The sequence below is a fragment of the Littorina saxatilis genome, linkage group LG5, assembly GCF_037325665.1.
Source record: "Littorina saxatilis isolate snail1 linkage group LG5, US_GU_Lsax_2.0, whole genome shotgun sequence".
Lineage (NCBI taxonomy): Eukaryota > Metazoa > Mollusca > Gastropoda > Littorinimorpha > Littorinidae > Littorina > Littorina saxatilis.
In genome coordinates this window covers 27,304,970-27,313,127 of record NC_090249.1, presented here as the reverse complement: position 1 = coordinate 27,313,127, position 8,158 = coordinate 27,304,970, and the positions used below count along the sequence as shown (strand labels likewise).

Sequence of the window (8,158 nt, the reverse complement as noted above, 5' to 3'; positions counted from 1 at the left end):
TATAAATTGATTCGAGAAAATAACATGACTGGTATGGACTGATCATTGTGTCTACCGTGGAGCCATCGGGGTTCTATGGGAAATGCTACACAAAAAAACTTGCCTGTGAAAAGGGAAAGACGGTGACCAAAAATAAATGATGATAGCGATATTTCTAATTGTGGATCAGCAGAGTCGAGAAGCATACATGATGTTTACCAAAGTGTGTGTGCGTGTCTGTCTGTCCACGTGTGTGTTTGAGCTCTTTTCGGTACAGAATATGAGTTTGGGGATTGAGTGAAGAGGGAGACCTAAAAAAAAAAACTACTCGGGATTTTGGTTCTTTTTATCACAATTCAGTCTGTTTTAATTTTCAAGTTATATCAGAAATTTTCTATTTGCACTGATACACTGGAATCCCTTGTGGATGTATTGCTTTAAGGGTCTACAAATAGTACTACTGAACCAAAATCATCCTGTTTCTTTACGTTTTGAGCAATTCAATTGGTCTTGGTTTTTGTTTAAAAAAAATTTGATTCCTCTTCATTCTTCTCAAAAAAAAGCTTTCATTGCGATAAACAAAACATTACTGGATAGACATTTTCTTGGAGAACGTCTGTATTAGCAAGCATTTAAAGTAGGAGGACGATATGGAACGTACGATAAAAGGATGTGCTTTAGCTTTCTGTCTCATCATTTATAAATGTTGCCCTTCAATCACACACACACACACACACACACACACACACACACACACACACACTTTTGATCCAGCTCCAACCATATTTCATAAGGCTTTATTCAGGGTTGTCTCTTGTTCTTAAACATCCGATTTCTAAGCACACGTCTGTGCTGAGAATATGAACATGAACCGATATGAACATCAATGTCAGCCGCCTTTTTATTATGAAATAATGTTCATTTGTGTTCCAAACACTTCCGAAGAAAACTTGTTGGTGTGTCTTCAGTCGCCCTGACATCATCACAACTCGACCCTGTCCTGCAAAAATACAATTATATACAGGGTGACACCCAAACATTCAACCCAAACAAATGCTTATTTCTTTTACATCTGTTGACCAAATTAGTTATCTTTCTTTTTTTCTTTCTTTTTTTTTGTGGTCCCTGTCCTGTCCTGTCTTGTCTTGTCATGCCTTGTCTTGTCTTGTCATCCCTCTATTGGCCTACTGGCAACCTTTTCCTAACTTGTCTTGTCTTGCCATGTCTTGTCTTGTCTTGTATTGTATATACATTTAGCATACATTTGGGTAAAGGTTTGCGAACAGGTAAGGGGTGTAAGAGAGAGAGAGAGAGAGAGAGAGAGAGAGAGAGACAGACAGAGATGGTGGTGGTCTATGTTACATTACACAGGTCAACACAGTTGCAAGTTCATAGGTTAAAGGCTGCCCTTTTCGTAGCGTTCATTAATTAATTCCTATTGTTTACATGTGCCAATAATGTTATAAAACTGTACCTAAGGGGATATAATAACGATTGGCTGTAGCTTTCGAAAACAGAAAAAATTATTTCAGTATTGCAAAGTGGTGTTGATAGTGTCGAATGTAAACAGAACAGTCTCAAAGTGAAAGTGGATGTTTTCCGGAAATTGCGAAGTTAACAAGAATACAGAAAAGCGCGCTTTCCTGCTTAGCACAATCCGCTACCGCGCTAATCTGGCGTGTCAATATCACTATGTTTTGCACGTGGAAGGTGAGCGATTTCCTTCACGCGGGGATTGACGAAGCTGTGCTGTCTGTGTTGACGGTCTAAAAATAGCCCAAGCCCTGGAGAACTGTTTCTAAAGATAGCAATAAACTTTATTAAGAATTGATTATTTCTTGTAATTGGTAAGGACTTCAAACCTAAAACTTTGCAGGAAGCTTAATTTATACATCCCCGCAACGATGGGAAAAGCCCTGGAAGTAAGTAAAGTAATTAAATAGGACTTTGTCAGCCTTTAAATGAGGGGTTATTGTGTATAGTGAGGAAATAATTTTCTAATGTATTTTTAATTCATTATTGGTGTTTTATGCAAAACGTACGGTCAATATTGAAAGTTTAAAAAAAAGTACTGCCCTCACATTAATACGAAGGCGTTATCACAGCTGGATAAGACAAGGTACGCAATTTCGACCCGGAGGTCTCTTTCAGGGCGCACAGAGGATGAGACAACACAGGAGAAAAAAAAAACCCACAGATAATAGCACACGGAAGGAACGATTACAGCAGTTATAATTAAATTACTTTGTGGGTCAGGGTTTTTTAGGAGTACAGGGGAAACCCCTTTTAAGACCTTAAAAAATGTGAGAAAATCAAGTCTTAAAATGGAAGGGGTCTAAAAATGGGGGTAATTTACAGAGGTTATGAACAGAACATCTTCTTCTTCTTCAGCGTTCCAGAAATTCTGGTGACGTGGGAGCTTGTTTGCCCATTTGGGTTCCCCACACTATACTCTGAGAGCATAGTCAGCTTCACTCCGCTTTCGTTGAGTAGGCATGCTGGGTATTTTCATGTTTCCATAACCCACCGAACTCCGACATGGTTTACAGGATCTTTTCCGTGCGCACTTGGTCTTGTGCTTGCGTGTACACACGAAGGGGATTAAGTCACTAAGCAGGTCTGCACATAAGTTGACCTGGGAGATCGGAAAAATCTCCACTCTTAACCCACCAGGCGGCAGCGACCGGGATTCGAACTCACGACCTCCCGATTAGGAGGCCGACGTCTTACCACTGCGCGCCACTTCACCCGTCACAGAACATCTAAAGAAGCAAGATCTTAAAAAGGAGGAAGTCTGAAATGAATGGGTCTGAAAGGGGGGTTCCACTGTGGAAAAGTACCTGTCAGTTTACCTGTATGTATTAGGACTGGGTGGCCGAGTGGTAACGCACTTGCGCTCGGAAGCGAGAGGTTGCGAGTTCGACCCTGGGTCAGGGCGTTAGCAATTTTCTCCCCTCTTTCCTAACCTAGGTGGTGGGTTCAAGTGCTAGTCTTTCGGATGAGACGAAAAACCGAGGTCCCTTCCGTGTACACTACATTGGGGTGTGCACGTTAAAGATCCCACGATTGACAAAAGGGTCTTTCCTGGCAAAATTGTATAGGCATAGATAAAAATGTCCACCAAAATACCCGTGTGACTTGGAATAATAGGCCGTGAAAAGTAGGATATGCGCCGAAATGGCTGCGATCTGCTGGCCGATGTGAATGCGTGATGTATTGTGTAAAAAAATTCCATCTCACACGGCATAAATAAATCCCTGCGCCTTGAATATGTGCGCGATATAAATTGCATAAAAGTAAAAATAAATTAAAAAAATAAAAATCCCTGCGCTTAGAACTGTACCCACGGAATACGCGCGATATAAGCCTCATATTGATTGATTGAATAAGACCACCCCTGACATGCGGCACATACCAAATATCTACAAGTGCTTTGTGTGAACAGTAAAAAAAATTGTTTTCCTTTTTGGAAATTCATTTCATTAAACACAACAACAACAAAATTCATCAAATTCCAGCTGAGCAGAACGGCTATCACAATTATGACTGGGCCTTTAAAGGCATGTTCCTCACCATATTACCCAACATATCAGACACCACATGTTTGACTAGGTTTTTACATGGGAATAACAAGACTATACAGGATGGTAAAAAAACCTCCCTATTTTCTTTTTAATCACATTTTTGACTGCGAAAAAAAAAAGAGATCAAAAAGGAAATAGGGCGCTTTTTTTTAGACACCCCTTTTTACGTCCAGCTTCTTTTGGTGGAGATTCAAGTTACAGACACATGTGAAATTCATTAAGCAAAAAGGTTCCCACTATGCACTGCCACAGAACACAACCAGGTTATTAATGTGCGGTACAGTGTATAATTATGTTTAAGTAAAAGGATGCCCTTCTTCTGTTTAATTGGAGCATCTATGATGTCTGACATTTTGGTTCTAACGGTAAGGAACGTATGTTTAGGCTCTAATAAGGACAGTTTGTCTTGTCAAAAGCCTCATGCATATTCCTTCCTCCCCATGCAAGACTTTCTTTTATTTGAATATCTGCCTTTATAGTACAAAAATCAAATAAAAAGGTCGCACTCTGCGCATAGCGACAAAAATCGCAATTTTACCAAGAAAACCTCACGCTCTTTATGTGGAGAAAGACCCTGACTGTTGCAGTATGTTATGCATTTGAAAACATCTGAAATTGTGTACTTGAATTCTACAGTTTGATCAGTTCTGTGTGTTTAAAAAGTTACCTTGATCATTCTGACATGCTCTTGCTCAAATCACATCCCAGACAATATTGTAGACTCCATTGATAGACGCTGTGGTGCATGGGAGAACTGCATTCTGAGGAAACGAAAAAAATATACACTGAGGAAGAACAGTCACAACAACATTTGCAGCAGCAACAGGCTATATAATTTTATTCAAAGAACACTTAAATAAGGTAAAATGAAAATCAGTGTTGTGTCAGTAAATTTGATTTGGGGGAGATGGAAGGATTGGGGTGGGGGTTTAGAGGCGGGGATAGAAGGATAGCTGGGAACCGGGGAAGGTGGGGTGGCTAACACAGTTTGATCATGTAATGACTGGTACAATGTTATCTAAAAAGGCAGCAACTCTGTAATGCATTATGTGAACCAACTTCTCCATAAACTAAATAAAGATCAGTAAAAGTTACCTCTTTCATTCTGGAATCTTTTTGGTCCCATCACAGCTCAGACGCAGACTCAATGGACAGATACTGTAATGATGAAAAAAACACCAGCATTTTAAGGGAGAACAAGAATTATGCAGAGAGAAAAAACAGTAATGAGTAAGAACAACAGCAGCAGCAGACTCAATACTCTTACTCTACATACCACTCTCACTGAATGTCTGATTCACTAATTAAATCCCAGTGAAGTGCAAGTGATCAAAATTACTGATGTAAAAACAGAGAGAGAGAGAGAGAGAGACAGACAGACAGAGAGAGACAGAGCGAGAGACAGACAGACAGACAGGCAGAGACAATGCGAATGTGTGTGTGTGTGTGTGTGTGTGTGTGTGTGTGTGTGTGTGTGTGTGTGTGTGTGTGTGTGTGTGTGTGTGTGTGTGTGTACATGGGAAATGCAGTGCCATTGAAAACAAACACTTGCTTCATTTAAATATCAACAGTTATACAACATAAGAGGCACTAGAAAAGTTGTGCATGAAAATAAATGTTGCTCTTGCTGATGGAAAAAGAGCAGGGGGAGAGGGTCGATGTTGCTTGCACTTGCAGATAATTATGCACTAACATCCAGCTGTTTTTCTGGGTGTACTGTAACCCTGTAATGTTTAAGCAGAAATGTTTGTGGATCATGTTATGCTTCTGCTTTTAGATCAGTTTGAGTATTTGCAATATTACCTGGATCATTGCGGCATCCTCTTGATCACATCACATTTGAGACTTTGACCTATATAGACTCCATGGGCAGACGCTGAAGTTATTACAAGGGCATTCTGAAAAATGACAATACAAATGCAGAGATGTAGAACTTTACATTACACTTACAGAAGCAACAACCAGAGAGCTGATTTATACAGGTAGAGAGAGAGAGAAAGAGAAGAAGAAGTAAAAGAAAAAAGAGAGCATAGAAAGAGAGAGGGGGTGGGGGATGGGGCAAAGGGAGTGTGTAATGTGACGTGAGGAAGGGGAAGAGCAATGGAAAATGAAACTCTCAGTACTTTTAATTTATATTAACAGTTATGGAACTATTTGAGCACTCCCCATAACCACAAACAAGGTACAGACGGCAACATATGTTGCACGGAAGGGTGGGGGTAGTTGGACTGGAGAGTGTTGTTATGGGTTTAGGGTGGTGCTGGGGCGGAGTGTGTATGTAACTTGATAATAATAAGCATGATCAGTTAGAGCTAACAACTATCTTGATCTTCACAGACATAAATTGCACAATGATTTCACCAGTACCTTTATTTTTGCCCTTGAGTTAGGTGGAAGACAATACGGAGATTTAAGAAACGAAACGTTGGGACGTTTCGTTTTGAAGTTGTGGTAAACGTCATTATTTCGGGGGTCTCTCGCTGGAAAGGTGAAGGTCAACTGAAACGGAACGTGGAACGTCAAAACGCAGTCACGTTTTCCACCCCCAAAAAACGAACAATATTTCGTCAACTTTTGTGAGTATTTTTGCACACTAACAGTTTTATTTGTTGGCCATTTTATGCATTGCTAGATTCATCAACCCTTTCACAGTCTTTCAGCGCTGAGAATGTGTACATGGGAGGTAGACAACTGTTGTGAACTGAAATATTTTGAAGGGTGCTGATCCTGGTACATTTATCCAACTTCATGGTGAGAAAGCAAATGGCGAAGCAGAAGTAGGTCATCGCATCGAATTTTTATTCTGGCTTCGTATGTGATCAGGTGCATGAATTGAAAAATGTGAAACTCTTGTGCGTGCAATGCGAGTATGTCAATCCTTTATTGACTCGTGGAGTTGAAATTATGCCATGCCCAGTCAGCGGATCATATCCTGCCATGCCCGGCCTTTCATTCCGAAACGAAACGTGAATACATCTAAATCTTGTCTGCGGCCTATGCCGTCTCGTTACACGTTCCGTTTCGCGGGGTGACTCATTCACCAAACGAAACGAGCTGCAAAACGAAACGTGCTGTTTCTTAAATCTCGCTTATAATGTTGAGTGGTGAACGCAAGTTGTATTTATCACTTGGTCATCCCGCGGTCCGGACCATTGATCTGCACATTGCACCAGCACAAACAAACACAATGTTATGATCTCAATCAGCCTGCATGGTCAATCATGAATCTAAGAGTAAGAACACAAACACTGTCCAGATCTAATTGAAAACGAGATCATCATTACTTGGGAAATTCAATGAAAATCTAGCAGTCAACGAAGCAGATAGATCTGTCCTTGCGATTGTTGTTGCAAGCAGATAAATGAGTGAACTTCCTTATCTCAACGTTATCATTCAACATATTGATATTTTGCCTGATGGATGTTGTGCCGATGAGATAAACAAACAATCAAAATCAAAGTCATAAACTTTTGAAGAAAAAAATTAAACAAATTGAACAGAAAGAATCTAGCTTACTGCTGTGCTGATTTCGACAAAATCAATGCGTTTACATGCCGAAGTCATTCCTGCTTTTATTCATATCATACTAGATGATCCTAATGCACAACAATACGAAAACGAGCTCAGCGAAATGAGTAACACTGCCTCACCTGCACTAACACAATGCTGCAGAAGCGAAGGTCGTCTACGACTGGAAATTTCGAAGTCGAACAGCGGCGTTTTTTCACTCTCAGCGGTTGTCTTGCTCGGAAAAGTGAAAAGCTTAACTTGAAATCGAACGGAAGTCACCATTCTACCTTTTCGTCCAAGCGTTGTTTTTACTGATAAAATCTCAGAAAATGTAATTTTGACTTGGGTGATTTTGTCCGCCATTGAGATTCAGTTTTTCAATAATTTGTCTTCCTCCTTGGCAGAAGAGTCAAAGGTTCGGCCCGATCTTCAAGGTTCCCAAGACATGACTTGCAAACCCCGAACCTAGTTCGCCGAACCCCCCAAACCTAGTTCGAAAACTCAGGTTCGTCTGGTTAAGAACCAAGACAAGTTCGCCGAACCAGTCTTGAGGTTCGCCGAACCCCACGAACCTAGTTCGCGAACCAAAGGTTCGTCTGGTTAAGAACAGCCTTTATGAAACTTGCCCCAGGGTAACCATCCATGCGTTGCTCAGAATCACAGTGGCCCGCTCAGAGCAAAGTCGCTCTGGATTGGTCTATGCAACGGGATCATAACGAGGCAAATCGCTTCAAGATGGCGACGAAGAAGGCACGAATGCTGCGAGATATGAAAAAAGTTGCACTTCTCAGTTAAACTAGCAGACGATTCAGTCAGTGAAATCGTCAGACAGAACGTAGTTATGATGGGAAATTTAGCTGGGGTAGTCCCTGAACCTTGAAAAACGGTGGATCCCTCGGGTCACGTCGAAAACCACGCCGAGAAGACCGCAACACGCTACACGGCATCGCAGTGTAAACACCGCCGCCATCTTGGAAAACGAAGCGCGCGGTGGGCGAGCATATCCCAAAGCCGCTCGCTGAGTGCTTCGCGAGCGCTTTCCTGCACTGCCCCAAGAAACGGCTTTCTGTCATGCGCAGGCTGCG

The 8,158-nt window shown here is 41.3% G+C and overlaps 1 long non-coding RNA gene across 2 annotated transcripts; it reads right to left on the bottom strand.

Annotated features, from left to right (window-relative positions):
• Window positions 1-726: 726 nt before the first annotated feature.
• On the bottom strand, window positions 727-7,687 carry LOC138966730 (uncharacterized). 2 transcript variants are annotated; one of them, XR_011455747.1, is made up of 6 exons: window positions 7,214-7,687; window positions 5,931-6,720; window positions 5,367-5,461; window positions 4,659-4,721; window positions 4,231-4,324; window positions 727-979 (listed from the first exon to the last, which is right to left on the bottom strand). It is a non-coding gene; the product is annotated as an uncharacterized lncRNA (long non-coding RNA). The 2 variants fall into 2 exon arrangements; XR_011455746.1 differs by lacking the exons at window positions 5,931-6,720; window positions 7,214-7,687 and having other exon boundaries at window positions 733-979; window positions 5,367-5,919.
• Between the last annotated feature and the right edge of the window lie 471 nt (window positions 7,688-8,158).